At 43.9% G+C, this 26,417-nt stretch overlaps 1 protein-coding gene across 1 annotated transcript in view; it reads left to right on the forward strand.

Annotated features, from left to right (window-relative positions):
• The window catches only part of BCL9 (BCL9 transcription coactivator), a 448,616-nt gene that overhangs the window by 181,455 nt on the left and 240,744 nt on the right, over nt 1-26,417 (forward strand). Inside the window, exon 2 of the mRNA XM_089691903.1 lies at nt 18,457-18,553. The gene's annotated coding sequence lies outside the window, so the exon portion shown is untranslated. The remainder of the gene's footprint in view (nt 1-18,456; nt 18,554-26,417) is intronic.

Here is a 26,417-nt window from a genome sequence, read left to right on the forward strand (position 1 = left end):
CTGGAAATGTTCTGTCTGCTCCCCGGGGTTTATAGCGATGATATCATTTTACATGGTGCTTGTCCCTCCTTCGGGTTAAATTCTTTCACCGGCAGTGAACAGGAAGCTCTGGGCTGGGTAGATGTGACTAATTCGCCGTCACCTGGTCTGGCTTCCTGGTGAGATTGGACAGTGAATGGCTCAGCCATGTACCCCTGACATGTCGTATTGGGGGGAGTCCGGGGACCCTGACTACAGAGCAGGAACTTATTCAGGTGTGTGGAATGTTCTCTCCCCGGCTTCTAAAGATCTGCAGCATTCAGAGCCGGCCATAAATGTTACAATCCGATACCTTCAGTCCTCATGCACACGGGACGTTTTTACAGCGGCTGTTTTTGGCTTTTGACCTAGGAGTTTTGTAGCTGTAAAAACACAGTAAATGTGGCAAACCATCGTTTTTGGAATTTTTTTTGAACAAAAAAAAAATGTTTTTGGTAAAAAAAAAAAGCAATAAAACTCAAACACATAAAAAGCGGCAAAACTCAGCTAAACAGCGGCTGTTTTTGGCTTTTGACGTTTTTTCTACAGCCAGTAAACCCCCCAGCACGTTATCCTATGTATCCATGCACACATAGACTGGAATGTTTTTTGGCTGGAACGTATTTTAGCAGGAAAAAAAAAACTCCAGAACGCATGGGTTTCTAGAGCACTTTTTAGCTATAAAAACACTGAAAATGTGGGAAAACGTGGCAAACCAACATTTTTGAACGTTTCTTTGAGCCCCAAAAAAAAAATTTTGGGGGGTAAAAAAACCACTAAAAACCGCAAACGCGAAAAAACGTGGAAAAATGCCGCTAAACACTAATGCAAAAACTCTAAAAAACACTTAAAAACTCACATTTTTAACGCGACTTTACACAGCTAACGTTATCAGCGTTATTAATACGCCCCGTGTGTACGGAGCCTAAGTCCTCATGCACACGAGACATTTTTACAGCGGCTGTTTTTGGCTTTTGATGTTTTTTTTTCTATGGATAGTAAACCCCCCAGCATGTTATCCTATGTGTCCATACACACATAGACTGGAATCAACGTTTTTTGGCAGGGACATTTTTTTGGCTAGAAAAAAACCTCAAAACTAGTGGGTTTCTAGAGAATTTTTTTTAGCTGGAAAAACGCAGTAAATGCGGCAAACCGGCATTTCTGGAATTTATTTTGAGCAAAAAAAGAAAAAAAATTTGGGTTAAAAAAAATGCGAAAAAACGCAAACGTGAAAAAACGTGGCAAAACGCCGCTAAACACTAATGCAAAAATGCTTAAAAACTCACATTTTTTAATGTGATTTTACAGAACTCATGGGTTTCTAGAGGAGTTTTTAGCTATAAAAACACTGAAAACGTGGTAAAATGTGGCAAACCAGCATTTTTGGAAGTTTCTTTGAGCCCAAAAAAATTTTTTTTTAGTAAAATAACCACTAAAAAACGCAAACGCGAAAAAACGTGGCAAAATGCTTCTAAACACTAATGCAAAAACTCTAAAAAACACTTAAAAACTCACATTTTTAACGCAATTTTACACAGCTAATGTTACCAGTGTTATTAAAACGCCCCGTGTGCACGGAACCTAAGTCCTCATGCACACGGAACGTTTTTACAGCGGCTGTTTTTGGCTTTTGATGGTTTTTTTCTACAGCCAGTAAACCCCCCGGCATGTTATCCTATGTGTCCATCCCCGGGATGTTATCCTATGTGTCCATCCCCCGGCATGTTCTCCTATGTGTCCATACCCGGCATGTTATCCCATGTGTCCATCCCCGGCATGTTATCCCATGTGTCCATCCCCGGCATGTTATCCCGTGTGTCCATCCCCGGCGTGTTATCCCGTGTGTCCATCCCCGGCGTGTTATCCCGTGTGTCCATCCCCGGCGTGTTATCCCGTGTGTCCATCCCCGGCGTGTTATCCCGTGTGTCCATCCCCGGCGTGTTATCCCGTGTGTCCATCCCCGGCGTGTTATCCCGTGTGTCCATCCCCGGCGTGTTATCCCGTGCGTCCATCCCCGGCATGTTCTCCTATGTGTCCATCCCCGGCATGTTCTCCTATGTGTCCATCCCCGGCATGTTCTCCTATGTGTCCATCCCCGGCATGTTATCCTATGTGTCCATCCCCGGCATGTTATCCTATGTGTCCATCCCTGGCATGTTCTCCTGTGTGTCCATACACACATAGACTGGAATCAACAGTTTTTGGCTGGAAAAAAAACCCAGGACTAGTAGGTTTCTAGAGGAGTTTTTTTCTGTAAAAACACGGCAAAACACAGTAAAATGCGGCAAACCAGCATTTTTGGAAGTTTTTTTGAGCAAGACCAGGGAAAAATCAGGTCTCCGCCCCTGCCAGACAGGGCTGTGCTGTGTGGCAGGGCTGTGTAAAGCTCAGAACTGGATGGACAGGTAAACAGCTCCTCTAAATGTATTTAGCTGTTTGCCTGGAGCTCAGCTTTAATGTATTTATTTTGCCTCCAGTCTCCCTCATTACATTGTTGTTGGTAGATCTGAAGGAGATTGTATTGTGTGTGGTCAGATTGATTGGCAGTGTGGCCCTATTTGTGGACTGTAATCCCTATGTACAGAGGATCCCTCCATTCCTATCTCAGGATGGTGACACTGTCAGTGCTGGAGACAGGATAATGAAAAGTTTAAATGTGTCTCTGCTGTCAGCTGGTGTGCAGGGGATGATGGGAAATTAACCACTTGCCCTCCAGAGGATTCACCCCCCCCCACCTTCCTGACCAGGCTATTTGTTACGATACAGCACTGGGTTACTTTAACTGAGAATTGCGCGGTCATGCAACGCTGTACATAAATGAAATTGATGTCCTTTTTTTTTACCAGAAATAGGGCTTTTTTTTTCAGTGGTATTTGATCGCCTGTGCGTTTTTAATTTTTTTGCTCTATAAACAAAAAAATGATCGACAATTTTGAAATAAAAAACCAATATTTTTGACTTTTTGCTATAAAACATGTCCAGTAAAAAAATTGACAAAATCTAACTTCTACATAAATTTAAGCCAAACTGTATTCTGCTCCGTGCTAAAAAAAAAAAATCCCAATATGTGTAAATGAATTGTTTTATGTGAAAGTGATAACGTCTACAAATGGCAGTATATATATATATGATTTTTTTTTTTTATACTAGTAATGGCGGCGAAGAGCGACTTATAGTAGGACTGCGGTGGGCATTCTGACACTGGGGGGGGATCTGACTAACTGCCACTGACATCCCCAGTGACACCAATACAGTGATCAGTGCTAATAAAAAGCTGTACTGACGCTGTACTAATGGCACTAGGCAGAAAGGGGTTAACATCTGGGGCAATCAAAGGGTTAACTGTGTGTGTTTTTACTATGTGTGCTGTGTGTTTTACTTGGAAGGCATGCTGCTGTGCAGAGCAGGGGCAGACTGACAACTCATGGGGCCCCCGGGCAATAGGGGATCATGGGGCCCCTGTGTCCTTGCCCAAACTCAAAAAAGCCTATGAAAAAGGTACCAGGGGCATCTCATGGGGCCCCCTACTGACCCCGGGTATGTTTTTCATAGGCTTTTTTGAGTTTGGGCAAGGACACAGGGGCCCCATGAGTTGTCAGTCCGCCCCTGTTGATGGCACCATTGGATTACCGAGTGAACAACGTTTTAGATTTTCAGACGAAAAATCGCTCGGGAATTCGAACCATTTATGGCCTGCATAAGTGTTCGGCGGACGCATGCAAAAGCACGCATGTACATGCGCTTTCATGGAACGCCCGCAAGATGCACATCACACCTGCAGTGAAATTCATTGTTAATGGCGCCCCAAACGCAGTCATCAGGCGTGCATTTTGGTGCGTCTGGTGCGTGCTGGTCGTGTTTTGGATGCCATTAACAATGACATGCATTTTTTTTTGCTTGTCAAAACATCCAACAAATGCAGCAAAATGCATCAAATAATATGAAGCTCAACACCCAAAAAGATGCAGGAGCCTTATTGGTGCGTTTATCGCATGTAGGGCGACCCATTCAAATACATGAAAACACAGATAAAAATGCGCATTTGTGCGACACCAAAATATTATTGCAGCCTTAAGGAGGATGTCCAATCAGATTGTAAGATGTATGGTGACCCTAAGGGCTCATTCTCATGTGCAGCAGCCCTTGTCACCCCTCTGAAAAGTGATCAGTGGTGAATTGCTTTTCAGAGAGCATTTGACAGGTAGTGAGGAGGCTGTTTGAATCTTATTTCAGCCCCATGCACACGCAGATTCTGTGAACGCCTTTTATCCCGGCAGGAGAAAAGCTGCGTTTTGCAAAGGAGTTTAGGCGCACCAAGCATTTGGGCATTTATTCATTCTATTGGCCATAATATATCATTCATTCTGACCATTGAACTGAATGAATGTTCAAGCTCTAAATGCGGCTAGTGCATAGACGTGTTTAGGTGCGTTTACATGTCTTTAGGCACATCAAACGTTTTTTTTCTGTTGAAACGCAGGAAGAATAATGGCGGTGACGGCGCACACGGATGACAAACACGTGTTCCTCTTGTATTGGTGCTCGGGAGGGGGGGTCATGATCCGGCTCACACGGGGCAACCCCAGCAACTGAGCCACCCTCTGAAGGGCGACGATTAACAAGGAGCGGCACTGAGGATTGCAGCACGTTTCACCCGAGATTAACCCGGCCTGCCTGCGTCCCCCTCCGCAATCCTGATTTACAATCTCGCAAACTAATTGCTGTTCGCTGTCTATCAGAGCGGTCTGTTTCCATGGCAACCCATCACCCTGCTCAGCCACTTATATAATTGTTATGATTTTTTTGTAATATGAAATGGGATATTGACTAAAAACATTCCGGGGAGGAAAAGAGGAAACGTACTGAAGTCTGACAGACAGAGCCGTGTCACCAGGAGCCATCGCCGCATCTCTACACCACATCTCCACCCCGTGTCTCCGCTCCACATCACTACACCACATCTCCACCCCGTGTCTCCGCTCCACATCACTACACCACATCTCCACCCCGTGTCTCCGCTCCACATCACTACACCACATCTCCACCCCGTGTCTCCGCTCCACATCACTACACCACATCTCCACCCCGTGTCTCCGCTCCACATCTCCACCCCGTGTCTCCGCTCCACATCACTAAACCACATCTCCACCCCGTGTCTCCGCTCCACATCACTACACCACATCTCCACCCCGTGTCTCCGCTCCACATCTCCACCCCGTGTCTCCGCTCCACATCTCCACCCGTATCTCCACTCCACATCTCCACCCCGTGTCTCCACTCCACATCTCCACCCCGTGTCTCCACTCCACATCTCCACCCCGTGTCTCCGCTCCACATCACTACACCACATCTCTACCCCGTGTCTCCGCTCCACATCACTACACCACATCTCTACCCCGTGTCTCCGCTCCACATCTCCACCCCGTGTCTCCGCTCCACATCACTACACCACATCTCCACCCCGTGTCTCCGCTCCACATCTCCACCCCGTGTCTCCGCTCCACATCTCCACCCGTATCTCCACTCCACATCTCCACCCCGTGTCTCCACTCCACATCTCCACCCCGTGTCTCCACTCCACATCTCCACCCCGTGTCTCCACTCCACATCTCCACCCCGTGTCTCCGCTCCACATCTCCACCCCGTGTCTCCGCTCCACATCTCCACCCCGTGTCTCCGCTCCACATCTCCACCCCTTGTCCCCGCTCTACATCTCTACACCACATCTCCACCCATATCTCCACTCCACATCTCCACCCTGTGTCTCCACTCCACATCTCCACCCCATGTCTCCACTCCACATCTCCACCCCGTGTCTCTGCTTCACATCTCCACCCCGTGTCTCCGCTCCACATCTCCACCCCGTGTCTCCACTCCGCATCTCCACCCCGTGTCTCCACTCCACATCTCCACCCCGTGTCTCCACTCCACATCTCCACCCGTGTCTCCACTCCACATCTCCACCCCATGTCTCCACTCCACATCTCCACCCCGTGTCTCCACTCCACATCTCCACCCGTGTCTCCACTCCACATCTCCACCCTGTGTCTCCACTCCACATCTCCACCCCGTGTCTCCACTCCACATCTCCACTCCACGTCTCCACTCCACATCTCCACTCCGTGTCTCCACTCCACATCTCCACCTCGTGTCTCCACTCCTCATCTCCACCCCGTGTCTCCACTCCACATCTCCACCCCGTGTCTCCGCTCCACATCTCCACCCCGTGTCTCCACTCCTCCTCTCCACTCCGTGTCTCCGCTCCACATCTCCACCCCGTGTCTCCACCCTGTGTCTCCACTCCACATCTCCACCCGTGTCTCCACTCCACATCTCTACTCCACAGCTCCATCTCCTGTCTCCACTCCACATCGCTATCTCTTGTCTCCTCTCCACATCTCTACTCCACATCTCCACCCTTTGTCTCCACTCCACATCTCTACTCCACATCTCCACCCCTTATCTCCACTCCACATCTCCACCCTTTGTCTCCACTCCACATCTCTATCTCATGTCCCCACTCCACATCTCTACTCCACATCTCCACCCCTTGTCTCCACTCCACATCTCTACTCCACATCTCCACCCCATGTCTCCACTCCACATCTCTACTCCACATCTCCACCCCGTGTCTCCACTCCACATCTCTACACCACATCTCCACCCCATGTCTCCACCCTGCGTCTCTACCCTGCGTCTCCATCCTGCATCTCCATCCCACGTATCTACCCTGTGTCTCCACCCTGTTTATCCACCCTGTGTCTTTCCCCAGAGTGGCTCAATGATATTAAGGTTAGGAGATTGTGATGGCCACTCCGGAACCTTCACCCTTTTATGCTGTAACCATTGGAGGGTCAATCTGGCCTTGTGCATAGGGTCATTGTCGTGCTGGAAAGTCCATGCACAGCTTTCCAGCAGAAGATTGCTAATTGTCGGCCAGTATTTTCTGATAACATACTGCATTCATTTTGTCATCAATTTTCACAAGATTCCCCATGCGTCGAGCTCACACACCCACAAAACATCAGGGAGCCACCACCATGCTGCGCAGTGGGGATGGTAGTTATTCTTGTCGCTATAGTCCTTGGTGACCCCTCTCCAAACATAGCGCTTATGGTTGTGACCATAAAGCTCTGTTTTGGTCTTGTCACTCCAGATTACAGTGTGCCAGAAGCTGTGAGTCTTTTCAGGGTGTTGTCGGACACATTGTAACCGGGCTTTTTTTCTGACATTGGCACAGTAAAGTCTTCTTTCTGGCAACTCGACTGTGCAGTTATGTTTTGTTCATATTGTGCTCCGTGAAACAACCACACCATCTTTTTCCAGATCAGCCTATGTTTCTCCTGGAGTTACTTGTGGGTTTTTCTTGTATCCCAAACAATTCTTCTGGCAGTTGTGGCTGCAATCTTTCTTGATCTGTCTAACCTTGGCTTGCTATCAAGAGATCTCCAAATTTCCCACTTCTTAATAACTGATTAAACAGTACTGACTGGCATATTCAAGGCTTTGGATATCTCTTTATATAATTTTCCATCTTTATAAAGTTCCATTACCTTGTTACGCAGGTCTTTTGACAGTTCCTTTCTGCTCGCCACGGCTCATTATCTAGCTTGCTCAGTGCATCCACATGAGACCCAACAAACTCACTGATTATTTATACACTGACACTAACTGCATTTAAAAGCCACAGATGTGGGAAATTAACCTTTATTTCCCATTTTAAACTGTGTGTGTCGCCTTGTGTGTCTGTACCAAGGCCAAACATTCTGGGGGAGGGAAACTTTTGATCCGGGCCATTTGGGTGATTTCTGTTATCAATAGGATTTAAAAAGCAGCCAAACAGCTATTTGATAATAAATGGCTTCATATGATCACTATCCTTAAATAAAAGACCTTTTTTTTGGCATAATCAGTCATATTTTTCAGTATCAATGCCAAAATGTCACGCTTTCTTCCAAGGTATGCAAACCTTTGAGAACAACTGTATATATATATATATATATATATATATATATATATATATATATATATATATATACAGTCATGGCCGAAATTGTTGGCACCCTTGATATTTTTCCTGAAAATCAAGTATTTCACACAAAAAAGGTATTGCATTAACACATGTTTTGCTATACACATGTTTATTCCCTTTGTATGTATTGGAACAAATATAAAACAGAGGCAGAAAAGCAAATATGACATAATGTCACACAAAACCCCAAAAATGGGCTGGACAAAAGTATTGGCACCCTTAACTTAATATTTGGTTGCACACCCTTTGGAAAACATAACTGAAATCAGTCGCTTCCTATAACCATCAATAAGCTTCTGACACCTCTCACCCGGAATTTTGGACCACTCTTCCTTTGCAAACAGCTCCAGGTCTCTCTTATTGGAAGGACACCTTTTCCCAACAGCAATTTTAAGATCTCTCCACAGGTGTTCAATGGGATTTAGATCTGGGCTCATTGCTGGCCACTTCAGAACTCTCCAGCGCTTCTTTGCCATCCATTTCTGAGTGCTTTTTGACGTATGTTTGGGGTCATTGTCCTGCTGGAAGACCCAGGATCTTGGACGCAAACCCAGCTTTCTGACACTGGGCCCTACAGTGCGACCCAAAATCCTTTGGTAATCCTCAGATTTCATGATGCCTTGCACACAGTCAAGGCACCCAGTGCCAGAGGCAGCAAAACAACCCCAAAACATCATTGAACCTCCACCATATTTTACCGTAGGTACTGTGTTTTGTTCTTTGTAGGCCTCATTCCGTTTTCGGTAAACAGTAGAATGATGTGCTTTACCGAAAAGCTCTATCTTGGTCTCATCTGTCCACAAGACGTTTTCCCAGAAGGCTTTTGGCTTACTCAAGTACATTTTGGCAAACTGTAGTCTTGCTTTTTTATGTCTCTGTGTCAGCAGTGGGGTCCTCCTGGGTCTCCTGCCATAGCGTTTCATTTCATTTAAATGTCGACGGATAGTTCGCGCTGACACTGATGCTCCCTGAGCCTGCAGGACAGCTTGAATGTCTTTGGAACATGTTTGGGGCTGCTTATCCACCATCCGGACTATTCTGCGTTGCAATCTTTCATCAATTTTCCTCATCCGTCCACGACCAGGGAGATTAGCTACAGTGCCATGGGTTGCAAACTTCTTGATAATGTTGCGCACTGTGGACAAAGGCAAATCTAGTTCTCTGGAGATGGACTTGTAACCTTGAGATTGTTGATATTTTGCCACAATTTTGGTTCTCAGGTCCTCAGACAGTTCTCGTCTCCTCTTTCTGTTGTCCATGCTTAGTGTGGCACAGACAGACACACAATGCAAAGGTTAAGTGAACGTCTCTCCTTTTTATCTGCTTTCAGGTGTGATTTCTATATTGCCCACACCTGTTACTTGCCCCAGGTGAGTTTACAGGAGCATCACATGCTTGTAACATTCTTATTTATCCGCAGTTGTGAAAGGGTGCCAATACTTTTGTCCAGCCCATTTTTGGAGGTTTGTGTGACATTATGTCGAATTTGCTTTCTTTCCTCCCTTTTTTTGTTTTGTCCCAATACACACAAAGGGAATAAACATGTGTATAGCAAAACATGTGTTAATGCAATACGTTTCGTGAGAAATACATGATTTCCTGGAGAAATATCAAGGGTGCCAACAATTTCGGCCATGACTGTATATATATATATTACACTGTATATATACAATATATATATTCATTCGGGTACCTATCTTTTTGATTTAAAGGTTTACACTAGATAATATCTAAACTAAATTAATATCTATCACTTTGTTTCTCTATCTTTTTCTCTCTCTCTTTTTTTTAAAATTCATCTCTCTATCTATCTATCTATCTATCTATCTATCTATCTATCTATATGTATTCTATCTATCTATATGTATTCTATCTATCTATCTATCTGTATTTTATCTATCTATCTATCTATCTATCTATCTATATGTATTTTATCTATCTATCTATCTATCTATCTATCTATCTATCTATCTATCTATCTGTATTTTATCTATCTATCTATCTATCTATCTATCTATATTCTATCTATCTATCTATCTCTCTATCTATCTATCTATCTATCTATCTATCTATCTATCTATATACTATCTATCTATCTATCTATCTATCTATCTATCTATCTATCTATTATCTATCTATCTATCTATCTATCTATCTATCTGTATTCTATCTATCTATCTATCTATCTATCTATCTATCTGTATTCTTTCTATCTATCTATCTATCTATCTATCTATCTATCTATCTATCTATCTATCTGTCTATCTCTCCATGCCCCCTGTAGTGCAGTGTGGAGTGCCTGGCTCTCCAGCATGGAGTGTAGTCACATGGAGTAGGTATGGATCTTGCGGTGTGAAGCGGAGGAGATCTCCCGCTGAGTGACACAGATGCGGAGAGTGTTTAGCACTTCAGATCAGACGCCGGGTCCGGAGAGGGAAAACATTGCTTCCTCTCCACAAACAAATGTTGCAGATTGAACAAGCAGCCGCCTCTCCGCCATCAATTTGTGTCGGATGAACAGTGAGGCCTTTGTGTGCGCCTCCTCCAGGGCCCTGGTCTTCCCGCTCCCGCTGGCCTCTTGTCATTAGTTAGGACTGTCTCTTCATGACACATCCACAATTGTTTGGGCTCGGGGTCAGGAAGTGTAGAAATGGGGAAATGTAAGGGGATCCCCGGATATTTTCTGGCCTTGTTAACGTGGACCTGTCATTCTGTAATAAGTATGGCGTAAGACGGAAGGTAGAGCACTCATCGGTGTTATATTAGATTAATGAAGTCCTATACACCAACTGGATGACATTGAGATTTCTAAAGTTGCATGTATTACCATTGTCATATTTAAAACTCCAGGAAGGTATTATATGTATACAGTATATACAGTTGTGTTCAAAATAATAGCAGTATGTTGAAAAAAGTGAATAAAGCTCAAAATCCTTCTAATAGCTTTTATTTCCATCCACACAAATGCATTGGGAACACGACACATTCTATTCCAAATCAAAACATGAAGAAAAATAGATCAAATTTGTGTTGTTCCTCTAAAAAAATTGAAGAAAAGTGAATATTAGACGGTTCAAAAAAATCGCAGTGTTTGTATTCTTCTTTACAAACTCAAACATTCACTATATAAACTGAAAAATGTTTGAAGATTTTGCTTTCCTTTGAATGACTTCATGAATATTTGGTTGTAGTCGCACTGTTTCTGAGAACTGCTGTACATCTGTGTTGCATGGAGTCACCCAACTTCTGGCCCCTGTGATCAGGTATTCCAGCCCAGGATGATTGGACTACATTCCACAGTTCTTCTCTATGTCTTTGTTTTGCCTCAGAAACTGCATTTTTGATGTCACCCCACATGGTTTTCTATTGGATTAAGATCCGGGGATTGGGCTGGCCACTCCATAACGTCCATTTTGTTGGTCTGGAACCAAGATGTTGCACGTTTACTGGTGTGTTTGGGGTCGTTGTCTTGTTGGAACACCCATTTCAAGGGCATTTCCTCTTCAGCATAAGGCAGCATGACCTCTTCAAGTATTCTGATGTATTCAAACTGATCCATGATCCCTGGTATGCGATAAATAGGCCCAACACCATAGTATGAGAAACATCCCCATATCATGATGCTTGCACCACCATGCTTCACTGTCTTCACAGTGTCCTGTGGCTTGAATTCAGTGTTTGGGGGTCGTCTGACAAACTGTCTCCGGCCACTAGACCCAAAAAGAACAATCTTACTTTCATCAGTCCACAAAATGTTGCGCCATATATACACACCATATTGCCATAAGTATTGGTCGGCCGGCCTTTCCACGCACATGAACTTTAATGGCCCCCCAGTCTTAGTCTGTAGGGTTCAATATTGAGTTGGCCCCGCTCTTTGCAGCTATAACAGCTTCAACTCTTCTGAGAAGGCCGTCCACAAGGTTTAGGAGGGTGTCTATGGGAAGGTTTGACCATTCTTCCATAAGCACATTTGTGAGGTCAGGCACTGATGTCGGGGGAGGAGGCCTGGCTCGCAGTCTCCGCTCTAATTCATCCCAAAGGTGTTCTATGGGGTTGAGGTCAGGACTCTGTGCAGGCCAGTCAAGTTCCTCCACCCCAAACTGGCTCCTCCATGTCTTTATGGACCTTGCTTTGTACACTTGTGTGCAGTCATGTTGGAACAGGAAGGGGTCATCCCCAAACTGTTCCCACAAAGTTGGTAGCATGAAATTGTCCAAAATGCCTTGGTATGCTGACACCTTAAGAGTTCCCTTCACTGGAACTAGGGGGCCAAGTCCAACCCCTGAAGAACAACCCCACACCATAATCCCCCCTCCACCAAACTTTACACTTGGCACAATGCAGTCAGGCAAGTACCGTTCTCCTGGCAACCGCCGAACCCAGACACATCCATCATATTGCGAGATAGAGAAGCGTGATTCGTCACTCCAGAGAACATGTCTCGACTGCTCTAGAGTTCAGTGGCGGCGTGCTTTACGCCACTGCATCCGCCGCTTTGCAATGCACTTGGTGATGGAAGGCTTGGATGCAGCTGCTTAGCCATGGAAACCCATTTCATGAAGCTCTCTACTCACTGTTGTTGTGCTAATCTGAAGGCCACATCAAGTTTGGAGGTCTTTAGCTATTGACTCTGCAGACAGTTGGTGACTTCTGCTCACTGTGTGCTTCAGCATGCGCTGACCCCGCCCTGTCATGTGACGTGGCCTACCACTTGGTGGCTGAGTTGCTGTTGTTCCCAGTTGCTTCCACTTTGTTATAATCCCACTAACAGTTGAGCGTGGAATATTTAGTAGCCAGGAAATGTCACGGATGAACTTATTGCACAGGTGGCCACCTATCACGGGACCACGCTTGAATTCACAAGGAGCCAATCGGCTGTGCTTCAGTGCAAGGAGCATGCTGATAGGTGGAGAGAGCACAGAAGGAGTGGCAGAGAGATGATCTCATCCCCTTTCACTAGTCATTCACAGAGTGGAACCTGTAAGAGAAGGTGAAACTGCAACAGAAAAAGTTCATTTCTCATCACCTTCTAGAGCTGTGCTGTGTGGCAGAGCAGCGTGAATGTCAGCACCAAATGGACAGAAATAAAAGTGTTTTGACAGCTAAAATATGATCATGGTGGTATCTCAGTCACAGCTAGACCAGTGCAATCAGCACAGCTCATGTTCCCAGCTGAGTGGATAGCTCTGACTCCACAGGGGTGTCTGCGGAGAGATCACTGCTTTCAAACTGAGAGCAAGGGTCCTACTTTGCAGCATGCTGGCAGGGGTCAGGCTTTTCTACTCAGGCTGTGGCTGATTCCTAAAGAAAACAAATGTAAGAATTTGCTTTTTTCTTTTAATACACCCAAAATGTATTTATCTCATTTAAAAAGAGATAGCCACACAATCCCCCATCTAGGTTAAACAGCATGGATGGAGGAATCTGTATTGCTGCCAATGTATTCAGGTAGCTGCTGCACTCATGGCTGTCTGGGTACCCAAACACATTGCATCTGCAGTCACTGTTTGGCCGAACTGGCTCTGTTGATTTTTCAGTTGACTTTTGTTGAGCCAGTAGGTGCCAACGAGGCCAACCATGACTCCAAGTTTGGCAATTTCAGCAGGAATTCACCAAAACTAAAGCCGTATATTGCCAGCTTAAGTAAGACTAGGCAGCCTCATAGCTGTATATCTGCAGTGTGAGATCATCCAAGGCACTGCTGCCTCTGATTGCTACTCTTAGGAGATCTGGTGTTGTCAGTACTGTACTGATCATTGTTCTCCTTTCTGGAAGCTCTGACATGAGGAAGCAAAGCCCTGCTGTGACAAACCCAACCTGGACAGTGGCTTTTGGAGGGGATTGCAGGCTAGCCTCTTGCCTACTGATCATAGGCCCCGGCATCTGAGGGGGCTCTATTCTTTGGGAGATGTGTGCCTGGGGGGATGTTTGGAGTAGTTTTACTTCAAGTTCAAGTCCATGTCGCCATGGAACACACAGACTCTGTGAAAAGGAGGACCAGAACACAGTTTTGGGGTCTCTGTGCCCAAACCAGCATTGATTGCTTCAGCCCAGCACCCCTCATAGACTCAGAGCAGATGTTCATATAATCAGCTCAAAACAACATTGTGCTGAAGTCTTTTGCTGTAATCTGTTTATTAAGGTGTTACAGTTGTGACCAAAATTATTCAACCCCCAATGCTGTAAAGGGGTTTAGGGACTATAGTGTACATTTGGAATTGTATTCAGAATCAAATCCTACAAGGACGTTGTAACTACCCAAATGCAACTAAAATGACATCAATTGTTTATGTAATACAGTAGTAAATGGTTCTTATGTGGTTTCTTCATTGCCACAATTATTCAACCCCTTAAAGACTACCACTCTGAAGAACAGAGGTTCATACAGGTGCTTTCCATCAGGTATTGAAAACACCTGTGGATGTCACCGAGCAGCAATCAAGCATAATAAGCACCAATTAGGCAGCTTTAAAATGACTGTGATACTCAGCTCCTTCTAGACATTTACTGGTGTGGTTACAAACATGGTGAAGGCAAGAGAATGGTCCAGGAAGACAAGAGAAGAGGTGATTTCTCTTCACAGGAAGGGCAATGGCTATAAGAAGATTGCAAAGATGTTAAACATACCAAGAGACACCTTAGGAAGCATCATTCGCAAATTCAAGGCAAAGGGCACTGTTGAAACGCTACCTGGTCGTGGCAGAAAGAAGATGCTGACTTCGACTGCTGTGCGCTACCTGAAGCGTAGAGTGGAGAGAAGTCCCCGTGTGACTGCTGAGGAACTGAGAAAAGATTTGTCAGATGTGGGTACAGAAGTTTCAGCCCAGACAATAAGACGCACACTGCGTAATGAAGGCCTCCGTGCCAGAACTCCCAGGCGTACCCCCTTGCTGTCTCCAAAGAATAAGAAGAGTCGACTGCAGTATGCCAAAAGCCATGTGGACAAACCACAAAAGTTGTGGGATAGTGTTCTGTGGACTGATGAAACAAAATTAGAACTGTTTGGGCCCATGGATCAACGCTATGTTTGGAGGAGGAAGAACAAGGCCTATGATGAAAAGAACACCTTGCCTACTGTGAAGCATGGTGGAGGGTCAATCATGCTTTGGGGCTGTTTTGCTTCTGCAGGTACAGGGAAGCTTCAGCGTGTGCAAGGTACCATGAATTCTCTTCAGTACCAGGAGATATTGGATGGAAACGTGATGCAGTCCGTCACACACCTGAGGCTTGGGAGACGTTGGACCTTTCAACAGGACAATGATCCCAAGCATACCTCCAAGTCCACTAGAGCATGGTTGCAGAGGAAAGGCTGGAACATTTTGGAGTGGCCATCGCAGTCACCAGACTTAAATCCGATTGAGAACCTCTGGTGGGACTTAAAGAAAGCAGTTGCAGTGCGCAAGCCTAAGAATGTGACTGAACTGGAGGCCTTTGCCCATGAAGAATGGGCGAAGATACCCGTAGATCGCTGCAAGACACTTGTGTCAAGCTATGCTTCACGTTTAAAAGCTGTTATAACTGTAAAAGGATGCTGTACTAAGTACTAAGATTGAATGTCACTTGGGGGTTGAATAAAACTGATAATGCTGTGAGCACAGAAAAGACATTTGTGGTTATTTCATTATAACTGTTATGTTATATTTGTCTGACCTACAAGTGCCTCTTTAATGTAAATGTAAGCAAGATGACTGAATGATCAAAAGCAATGTCAAACTGGCCAAAACACTCAATTTCAGTGGGGGTTGAATAATTTTGGTCACAACTGTATGTGTTTACTGTCTTTGTCTCATTGTTAATTGAGCCAGCTATTGTTTCTGTCTGTTGGCTAGTCCTCCCGGAGGTTCCTACATGATTGGATTAGTCTTGTGTCAGCATTTGCTCATTATCTAATCAGTGTGGGGTTGTTCATGTGGGGACTGCCCCTATTTTTGAAGTGTACAAAACCTGTATTTATATTCAATAAAGAGTTCCAGTTGCACCCAAGTCCTTGGGTGCGACGTCCAGCTATCACACCTTGGTCCTGTGTCCCAGCGGCAAGGAAGCGGTTCTTTGATGGAAGCACCTAGGTGGGGTGCCAGGCAGTACATCACACCTGCCTCTACCAAGATGGCTGCCTCCACACAGAGGCAGAACAAAGCATGGCAAATCAATAATGGGGAAAGACCAGCTGCATAGGAACCACAGGCAATACCCATGTCTAATCATTTGCATTCTACTTCCCTGTTTATAGTACAGCTTCCAGAGTACAGGTCTACTTTTTTCTAATATAAAATTATTTTTATTGAGTCTTACATATGTAAAAAAAACATGAAGTTTACAATAGAACAAAAAAAAAACGGTGGCCTCACAGGGCCAAACCAAAATTAGAACTCTAACATGAACCTTGCTAAATGACCCCCACCCAGGGGTGGACTGACAACTCATGGGGCCCCCAGGCAATAGGGGATCATGGGGCCCCTGTGTCCTTGCCCAAACTCAAAAAAGCTTATGAAAAAGGTATCAGGGGCATATCATGGGGCCCCCTACTGACCCCGGGCCCTCGGGCAGTGCCCGCGTTTCCGAATGGTCAGTCCACCCCTGCCCCCACCCCAACCAGGCTACCCCAACCGACAAAGATATGGGCTATACCAGGTATCAGAGCCTCCATAGACCATAGTGGACAAAGATGGCAGCAATGTTTTCCATATACAATAGGTATAGGTTCTCATGCACACGGGACGTTTTTACAGCGGCTGTTTTTGGCTTTTGGTGCTCTTTTCTACAGCCAGTAATCTCCCCAGCATGTTATCCTATGTGTCCATGCACACATAGGCTTTAATCAGTGTTTTTCGGCAGGGGTGATTTTTGGCTGTAAAAACTAGTGGGTTTCTAAAGGAGTTTTTTAGCTGTAAAAGGGCTCTAACGCTGGTAAATACAGAAGAACACTGGTGTTTTGGGTGTTTTTTTTTTTAGCAAAAACACTAAAAACCACAAACGCAGAAAAACACAGCTAAATGCTAATGCAAAAACACTAAAATTGCGGAAAACTCACATTTTGTGACATGAGGGAGCTCAAGCTATACTGTACATGGTTAGGCAGAGGTGAGGAGGCTATCTAGCCAGACTTGCCAGACCTTGGGAAATTGTTTTGGGCACCCTCTGTTCCTGTAGGTAGCCTTATATTATTATTATTATACAGTATTTATATGGCGCTAAAAGGTTTGCTCAGCGCTGTACAATATAGTGGAGGACAATACATGAGACAATACAGTAACAATACAATACACGAGGGGTTCAAGGGCCCTGCTCTTTCGAGCTTACAATCTAGGAGGGAGGGGTAGAGGTACAGGAGGAAGTGGCTGTGGGGGATGGAGTGGTAGGAGGAGTGGAGGAGATTGGCTGTTAGGTGAGGGTGGGAAAGGCTTCCCTGAAGAGATGGGTTTTCAGGGTGCGCCTAAAGGTGAGGAGGGTAGGTGACAGTCTGATGGATTGGGGTAGTGAGTTCCAGAGGATGGGGGAAGTCCTGGAGAAGTCCTGCAGTCAGGCTTGGGAGGAGGAGACCAGGGAGCTAGAAAGTAGGAAGTCTTGTGAGGAGCGAAGATTACGGGTAGGGTGGTATTTGGGTATCAGGTCAGTGTGGTAGTTTGGGGCAGCATTATGAGTGGGTTTGTATGTCAATGTTAGTAGTTTGAATTTAATGCGTTGGGCAATCGGGAGCCAGTGGAGGGAATGACAGAGGGGGGTGGCAGAAGCGGAGCGGTTGGTAAGGTGGATGAGTCTGGCCGCTGAGTTCAGGACAGACTGAAGCGGGGATAGCCTGTGTTGGGGTAGGCCGGTGAGAAGGGAGTTGCAGTAGTCCAGGCGTGGGATGATAAGGGAGTGAACGAGTTATAACTTAAATAACAGGATCATTTTGTTAACCAACCCCTTCCAGTAGGATAAAGTAGGAACCTCCATTTTTTTCCAGTATAGGATTAAGGCTTTGCAGGCATAGAATAACAGAAGGCTAAGCTGGAATGTGTCGGATTTTGTGCATCCCCTGCAACAAAAATGTGATTTTTGGTGAGATACTCCCAAAGATAAATCCTCTTGGATTGTAAGCTCCAAGGAGCAGGGACCCTGTTGTATTGAACTGTATTGTTGCTGTATTGTCTCCCTTTATATTGTAAAGCGCTGAGCAAACTGTTGGCGCCATAAATCCTGTATAATAATAATAATAAGCAGGGTGCGTTGGGCCCTAGTGGGGGCTAGGCCCTCCACCAGGCCAAGGAGACAGACTGGTATTGGACAATTGGTATAAATGTGACTGTAGTAATTCAATGCAACAGTTCTTTCCAAAAATAAATGCCCAAAGGTGGCCGAGGAGTGTGTTTAAATAAGCCCCAATACATGACCTCTGTATGTTCTTTGCTGTGTTGCAGGTGTCCATATGGGACGTCGATGAGCCCTAGGCTATGTGGATGTAATTGAGGATGAAATCTATTTTGGCATATTGAAAACACAACAGATTCGTCATCGGTAAGTTATTACGCAACCAAATTCTTTCCAAAGTCTGTGCTGTTTTCATTTGTTTTTAAAGAGTAACTAAAGGCAAAACTTTATTCCATTTAGTTTTGGATAGAGTGGAGAAGGATTAGAACCACTGTCAGGTGTTTATTACTATTATGGAGATTCACCCTCTGTCCTGTTTACCAATATCACCAAAAGTGTAAGAAAATCCAAAATTTTGGGTTGTCACCAGAACAGGAATAGAGGGGAATTCTTCCAATGAGAACACTAGTTCTGGTGACAACCAGGAATTTCCTCACTTCAGAGGGATTTCCTATCACTTCTTGTTTCGGCTATGGGACAAGAAGTGTCGGAAAATCTACACAATTGGATACAAATGGCATAAAAAACTAACAGAGGTTATAACCCTCCCTTACTATAAATCTAAAATTAAAACAAAAGAAAAAAGTTTTGCTTTTAGTTCTACTTTAATTTTCAAAGTGTCTCCAAAGTAAAAGTGCATCTAAAGCCATTCTTTGGAGTAAGGAATGGTCAGAACCTCTGTTGGTACAAAATATTTCAATAACATATTATGGAACAAAAAAGAACCTATGTTGGTCCTTTTTTTGTTTTTTTGTTTCCTAGAAAGTCTAATAGTGGCCAACCACGTTACAATTAATGATCGGTTTCTTTTCTGATAGATATGAATAATCAATTGATAGTTGATTGATATGCCACACATGGGGAAGTGGAATTTGATTGATAGTTAGAAAATACAATCGTAACTTATCAAGTTTATCTCTTTTTCTACCAAGCAACCTCATAATCTGAACAATCAAATTTATGAACGAATCATCTCAGTGCTACCATTCAGTTTTCTACTTCTAGAAGAACACACCGAGTAACTCATTTTATTTTGAGCATTTTTATTTGGAATTATGTGAACAGTTAATTTGCAGTGAATAGTACCACTCTGATGGGATCAAATACATGATTGGATCTTCAACTTTATTGGACATTCATGAATTATTTATTTTAAGTATATATATTTTTATTAATCAATTTTAATTATATATTTTTATACTTTTGATTATTTTATTTATATAATTTGGATTTTTTTTTTCCATAATTGATGTATTATATATCTCTATAATAATGAATTGCACATTTTATTTTTATATTTTGACAAATTAAGGGCAATTATTTATTATTTAATTACTGAATTAATATTAGATAAAAATTGATTTTATTTATTTATTCACGGTTATAATATAAGGGCGCAGCACCATTTTTACTTTTAACATCTCAGTGCTACCAGTTGATGCAAAATGATTGATAAGTTTACACCCTAAGATGATCAACTCAGTTTGAGTGAATTCGATCTAAACCGAGTTTAAATTGATTGGAAGGGAAGTTATGGCTACTTAATCCATTTCTGACTCGTTTTGATTGAATCATACATCGATCAGATAATAACATCAAAGTGTGGCCACCATAAATGACATCAATGGTATTGAGCTCAATCACTTTCAACACAGGAGAGGACTTGCTACAAGTGTGGGAATCAAAGTAAGGTTGGCATTCAGCTTTAAAGCAGAACTCCAGGCAAAAATTTGATTTTCTCATGCAGTGGGGCTGTGCCCATACTGCATGGGTTAACTGCTCGTTTTGTCCAGGGGCGTAAAGAAAAGCTATACTTACCTGATCCTCTGATCCTCCAGAAAACAGCGCTCCCCCACATCCAGTGGTGGACTGTTCCTGCTGTCCTTATGTCCAGAGCCAGTCTATGGGTGTGATGATGTCAGGAACAGTCCATTCACAAGACCACTAGTCTGGGGGGGCACGAGCTGAAGGGACCGGTATAGCGCTTGGAGGATCAGTAGGTAAGTATATCTCTGCTCTCCTCACCCCTACACAAAAATTAGCGGTTAAACAATACAGTACAGGCACAGCCCCACTGCATGGGAAAATAACAACATCTTCTTTAAAGTAGAACTAAGGACAAAACGTTTTTTTTATTTTGGATAGAGGAGAGTTATAACCCTTGTCAGTTGTTTTTTTGGCCATCTGTGTCCCTTCACTTCCTGTCCCATAGCCAAAACAGGAAGTAAGAGGAAATCACTCCAAAGTGAGGGAATCCCTGGTTGTCACAAGAACTAGTGTCCCCATTGGAAGATTTCCCCTCTATTCCTGTTTTGGTGTCAACCCAAAACTTGGGACTTTAATTTACTTTATAGGTAAACAGGAGAGAGGATCTCCCTTGCTGCAATCAACGGTGGGTTGCTTTTCAGAGGGCAGTTGACATGTGGCTAGGAGGGGACAGGTAGCCGCTTTACACTCATTTTAACCCTTGAAAGCCCACAGCACTACTCTGCAATTGTGTGCATTACACCTGGATGCAGGGAAGTTGTGGTGTGGCCTCATTGATTTGAATGGGTAGCAATGGCTACCCATGATAGGGGGTATATAATATTTTCTGCAGTTGCAAAGCAAACGATGTGTACAGCGCTGAGTGACTGCATGTTCTCCTTTAGGTGGGCATTTGTGGGGCAGTAAAACTATACCCCCACCCCCACATCACCTGTGTGAATGAGGCCTAAAAGTCTGTTTTACCCCACATTATGTTGATGCAAGATCAGCAGTGCCATTCATGTTAAATGGAACGCCAATGCACCTTGTAAGCCCATGTGCGTTTCACCACACCACATCGTACAGATGGGAGATCCACTGAAAGCAATAGCTAACCTGTGCTTGTTTTGACGTGCTAAAATTGCATAGCCATGAATGGGCCCAACACAACATGCCTTAATAGCTGATTTTTTTAAAATACCCTTGCCTGCATTGCAAGGGTTAAATGCTCATTACATCTAGGGGTAGAGGAATAATCTGTAATAAAGTCCATAGTCCTCGCTCTGGCAGACTTCCACCATGCTTTTCAACCGGTCTCCTGAATCCTCTCCAATGTGACAGCTGGTAGTCGCACTCTGACATCATCACGTACAATCAAGGACCAATGGTCCTGCATTGTAAATGAAGATGAGGCTCACCAACAACCTGGGGCTTCAGAAAAAGGCACCAGAACCTGTCAGAGCAAGGAATAAGGTGACCATGTAAAGCAAAACTCAAGCCAGACTTCCACCATGCTGTTCAACTGGACTCCTGAATCCTGTCTTCTCAAACGTGACAGCTGGTGGTCACACTCTGACGTCATCACGTACAATCAAGGACCAATGGTCCTGCATTGTACATGAAGATGAGGCTCACCAACAACCTGGGGCTTCAGAAAAAGGCACCAGAACCAAGGAGTAAGGGGACCATGTAAAAACAAAACTCAAGCCAGACTTCCACCATGCTGTTCAACCGGTCTCCTGAATCCTCTCCTCTCCAACGTGACAGCTAGTGGTTGCACTCTGATGTCATCACGTACAATCAAGGACCAATGGTCCTGCATTGCAAATAAAAATGAGGCTCACCAAAAACCTGGGGCTTCAGAAAAAGTTACCAGAACCTGTCAGAGCAAGGAGTAAGGTGACCATGTAAAAGCAAAACTCAAGCCAGACGTACTGAATTTCATCTTGACTGGGGAAGGCTAAGAACCTCTGCCAGGTGCTGTTGCTCTATCCATATCTGTAGAGGAGTTTCTCTTTTACTTCCAGTGTAGTCATAGAGAGAGGAAGTGAGCAAACGTTCTCCAAGAATGGACACAGTCCACTCTTGTCCACTCTGTGAGGTTTTATTTCTCTGTCCCTTTGGAGAAATAATTTCCTGTTTGGTCACCAAAGCAGGAAGTGAGGCAAAGTCTCCCCAAAGCAGATACGGGCAGCAATAAAAGCATTGGGTGGAGATGAAGACGCACCCAGTGTCCAGAAATATGTAACTCTTGATGTAGGGTTCATAAAACATTTATTGAAAATGTTAACATGTACATTGATCCAACGTGCTTCGGAGGAATGTACTCCCCCTTCTTCAGGGCTGTTCAGGGAACCGCTGCCTCTGCATTCTTACCTGGGACTCAGTCAATTTGCAGTTCGAAATCTAAAAATCCTTTTGGGGAACTACTCCCACCCATGAGTACGCAACAACAGCCCTGAAGAAGGGGTAGTCCATTCCCCTAAAACTTGTTGGCTCGATGTAGATGTTTACATTTTCAATAAACACTTTATAAACCCTACATCAAGAGTTGCATTTTTCTGGACACCGGGTGCTCTTTCATCTCTATCCAAGTCTTCTTGCAGAAGTGACTACAAGGTCGTACCAGACAGGCACCAGCCCAATCCCTCAAGGGGTCCACCACCGCCATCCACCACTGGAAGTGATCCCTTCTTCACCTTAACTATGGCTAGTGATATGGCACCAGCCCAATCCCTCAAGGGGCCCGCCACCGCCATCCACCACTGGAAGTGATCCCTTCTTCACCTTAACTATGGCTAGTGATATGGCACCAGCCCAATCCCTCAAGGGGCCCACCACCGCCATCCACCACTGGAAGTGATCCCTTCTTCACCTTAACTATGGCTAGTGATCGATCCAGTCAGTCCAGGGCAGTCTCCAGCTCAAACCATATAGCAATAAAATCATGGCAAAGTATATAACACTGTTCCACTTTAACCAGAAAAAAGCTGTTTTAGCTGGACTGACCTTTAACATAAAAGAGAGAAGAGGTCTTCCAAAGATGTTAGCAGTCTGGTGATGTTTCAAAGGAAATATGTACTGAGAGAAATTCAGAAGCTGCCACTGTTGATCTGGAAATGCTGCTTGCCTGGCTGTCTTTGTCTCCAATACCTGATCAGGAAGCAGCACACACATAGGAAAAGTCAGAACTTTTATCTGTACACTTCCTCCACTTTATTGGAAAATAGTAGAGATTGGGACAACCATCTGTTTCACAATGGTACAGATTTACTAAAGGCAAAGAGACTTTGCAAAGGTGTTTGCTGCAGAGCTTAGCAAATAAGGGGAAGCTCTGCTGACTTTCATCAACCAGGTGCAAGCAAAAATGCCGTTTTCCTTGCATAGAATTGGGTACTCTTTGCAAAGTGAAGCTTCATCTCATTTACTGAGCTCTGGAGCAAATACCCTTACAGAGTGCAAATAAATCCACCCCATGTTTCACTTCCTGTCCTGTAGAAATAAGAGGAAGCGAGAGAAAATATCCCAAAGTGGGAGCAACACCCTTTACAGTTGGCATTTTCCCTTAGGAAGAGATGCCATCTACTTCTGTTTTGGTGACAATTCAAAATTTTGGATTACTCCTCACTTTTAGTACTGGGGACAATGGTTGGCCATATTAATAGAGAGTAAATCTTCTTAATATGGACACAGAAATAGGAATCTGACAGAGGTTCTGACCCCACCATTCTGTCCAAAACTAATTATAAAAGAAGTTTTAGCTTTAGATGCTCTCTACTAGATCTTTCATCCATAATGTATTTCCACCAGAAGACAATAAGACCATGAATGTTCTCATTTACCCAGGTATATCTAGTAGTAGTCGGTCTTCGTATATATCTAGTAGTAGTCGGTCTTCGTATATCTAGTAGTAGTCGGTCTTCGTATATCTAGTAGTAGTCGGTCTTCGTATATCTAGTAGTAGTCGGTCTTCGTACATCTAGTAGTAGTCGGTCTTCGTATATCTAGTAGTAGTCGGTCTTCGTACATCTAGTAGTAGTCGGTCTTCGTATATCTAGTAGTAGTCAGTCTTCGTATATCTAGTAGTAGTCAGTCTTCGTATATCTAGTAGTAGTCGGTCTTCGTATATCTAGTAGTAGTCGGTCTTCGTACATCTAGTAGTAGTCGGTCTTCGTATATCTAGTAGTAGTCGGTCTTCGTATATCTAGTAGTAGTTGGTCTTTGTATATCTAGTAGTAGTCGGTCTTTGTATATCTAGTAGTAGTCGGTCTTCGTACATCTAGTAGTAGTCGGTCTTCGTATATCTAGTAGTAGTCAGTCTTCGTATATCTAGTAGTAGTTGGTCTTTGTATATCTAGTAGTAGTCGGTCTTTGTATATCTAGTAGTAGTCGGTCACATTCAACTGAACTTCTGTAACGTTGAAGACTTTTCTTACCTTCTCCAAGCCACTTCTTCAGCTCCAGTGAAGCCTTAGAACTAAAAAAGTGGCTTGGAGAAGCTATGAAACATCTCAAACATTACAGAAAAAGGCCAATTTAATGTGACCAACTAGAAGCTACACCAGAAGACAGGTTAACATGAATTTGAGAACATCTTCATTCTTTGACGTGATACATAAGAAAGGGGCTGAACAGAAGGATGTAAAAAATAATTTTTCAGAAGTCCCACACCAAGGAGGTGCAGTCATGCATTGGATGGTGATGAATTGGTAATATATACTGAATGTTCTTTGATGGGCTGGACGTTTTGTGACTTTGAGTTTATGTAATGGTCCCTGTTGTAGTTGGTGATGAATGATGATGAGCAACGATGATGGACATGTTCTGTTCAGTTTGTCTGTTTTTTTCATAAATGTCAGATGAGAAAGTTAAGATCTGGTTCAGGAAAACGTTTTTTTTTCTTACTAAGCTAAAAGTTGGTTAAAAAGTTTCATGTCATTTCTCTAAACAATGGCATTGCGAAGACTTTGTGCTGCGATCAAATGTCCTTAAAGTGCGCCAACGCAATTTACCATAATTACGTACAACATAGCTATGTGTCTAATGTACATTCCTTGCTTTCTCTGTGTACATTGTATTATGGAGCTGCTGTCCATACCTGGAAACATCGGAAAGAACTTACCTCCATTGTTTTTTTGTCATGTCTGCCTCTAAGGTCTTTTAGGACTTCAAACAAAAAGATGAATGTTGCACTGCAGGGCTGTATTTAGGGATTGGCATTTTCTGAAGGCCAAACCGAATCAACAAAATGGATTGCTTTGAGCCAAGGAGTATTTCAAACATTCTTAATTGCATTAACATAGGTATTATTTTTAGTTACTCCTATGGTTTTTGTACTTTTTGCTTCTACTTACTGTATACTTTTTGGTGACTCCCATGATTTTTAAACTTTTTAGTGACCCCCATGGTTCTTATACATTTTGGTCACTCCCGTGGTTATACGGTAATCCTTTTTAGTGACTTCCATGGTTCTTATACATTTTGGCGACTCCCGTGGTTATTATCCTTTTTAGTGACTTCCATGGTTCTTATACATTTTGGTGACTCCCGTGGTTATTATCCTTTTTAGTGACTTCCATGGTTCTTGCACATTTTGGTGACTTTCATGTTTCTTCTTTTTTTAGTGATTCCCATGGTTCCTTCTTCCTATACTGTTTGGCGACTCCCATGGTTATTTATTATTATTATACGGGATTTATATAGCGCCAACAGTTTGCTCAGTGCTGTACAATATAAAGGGAGACAATACAGCAACAATACAGTTCAATACAAGAGTGATTTGAGGGCCCTGATCCTTGGAGCTTACAATCTAGGAGGGAGGGGCTAGTGGTGCAAAAGGTAGTAACTGTGGGGGATGGATTGGTTGGAAAAGTAAAAGATTCCAGTATTAGCTGAGGGCAGGATAGGCTTCCCTGAAGAGACAGGTTTTCAGAGATCGCCTAAAAGTGAGCAGAGTAGGCGATAGTCTGATAAATTGGGGTAGAGAGTTCCAGAGGATGGGGGAGGCTCTGGAGAAGTCCTGGAGACAAGCATGGGAGGAGGAGACAAGGGAGCTAGAGAGTAGGAGGTCTTTCAAGGAGCGGAGAGTACGGTTTGGGTGATATTTAGAGACACGATCGGTGATGTCATTTGGGGAAGAGTTATAAATGGCTTTATTGTTAATGTTTTGAATTTTATCTGTTGGGCAATGGGAAGCCAGTGGAGGGATTGGCAGAGAGGGGTGGCAGATACAGAACGGTTCTTATACATTTTGGTGATTCCCGTG

Source organism: Staurois parvus, unplaced genomic scaffold, assembly GCF_062004578.1.
Source record: "Staurois parvus isolate SC_StPar_1 unplaced genomic scaffold, SC_StPar_1.0 ptg000574l, whole genome shotgun sequence".
Taxonomy (NCBI): domain Eukaryota; kingdom Metazoa; phylum Chordata; class Amphibia; order Anura; family Ranidae; genus Staurois; species Staurois parvus.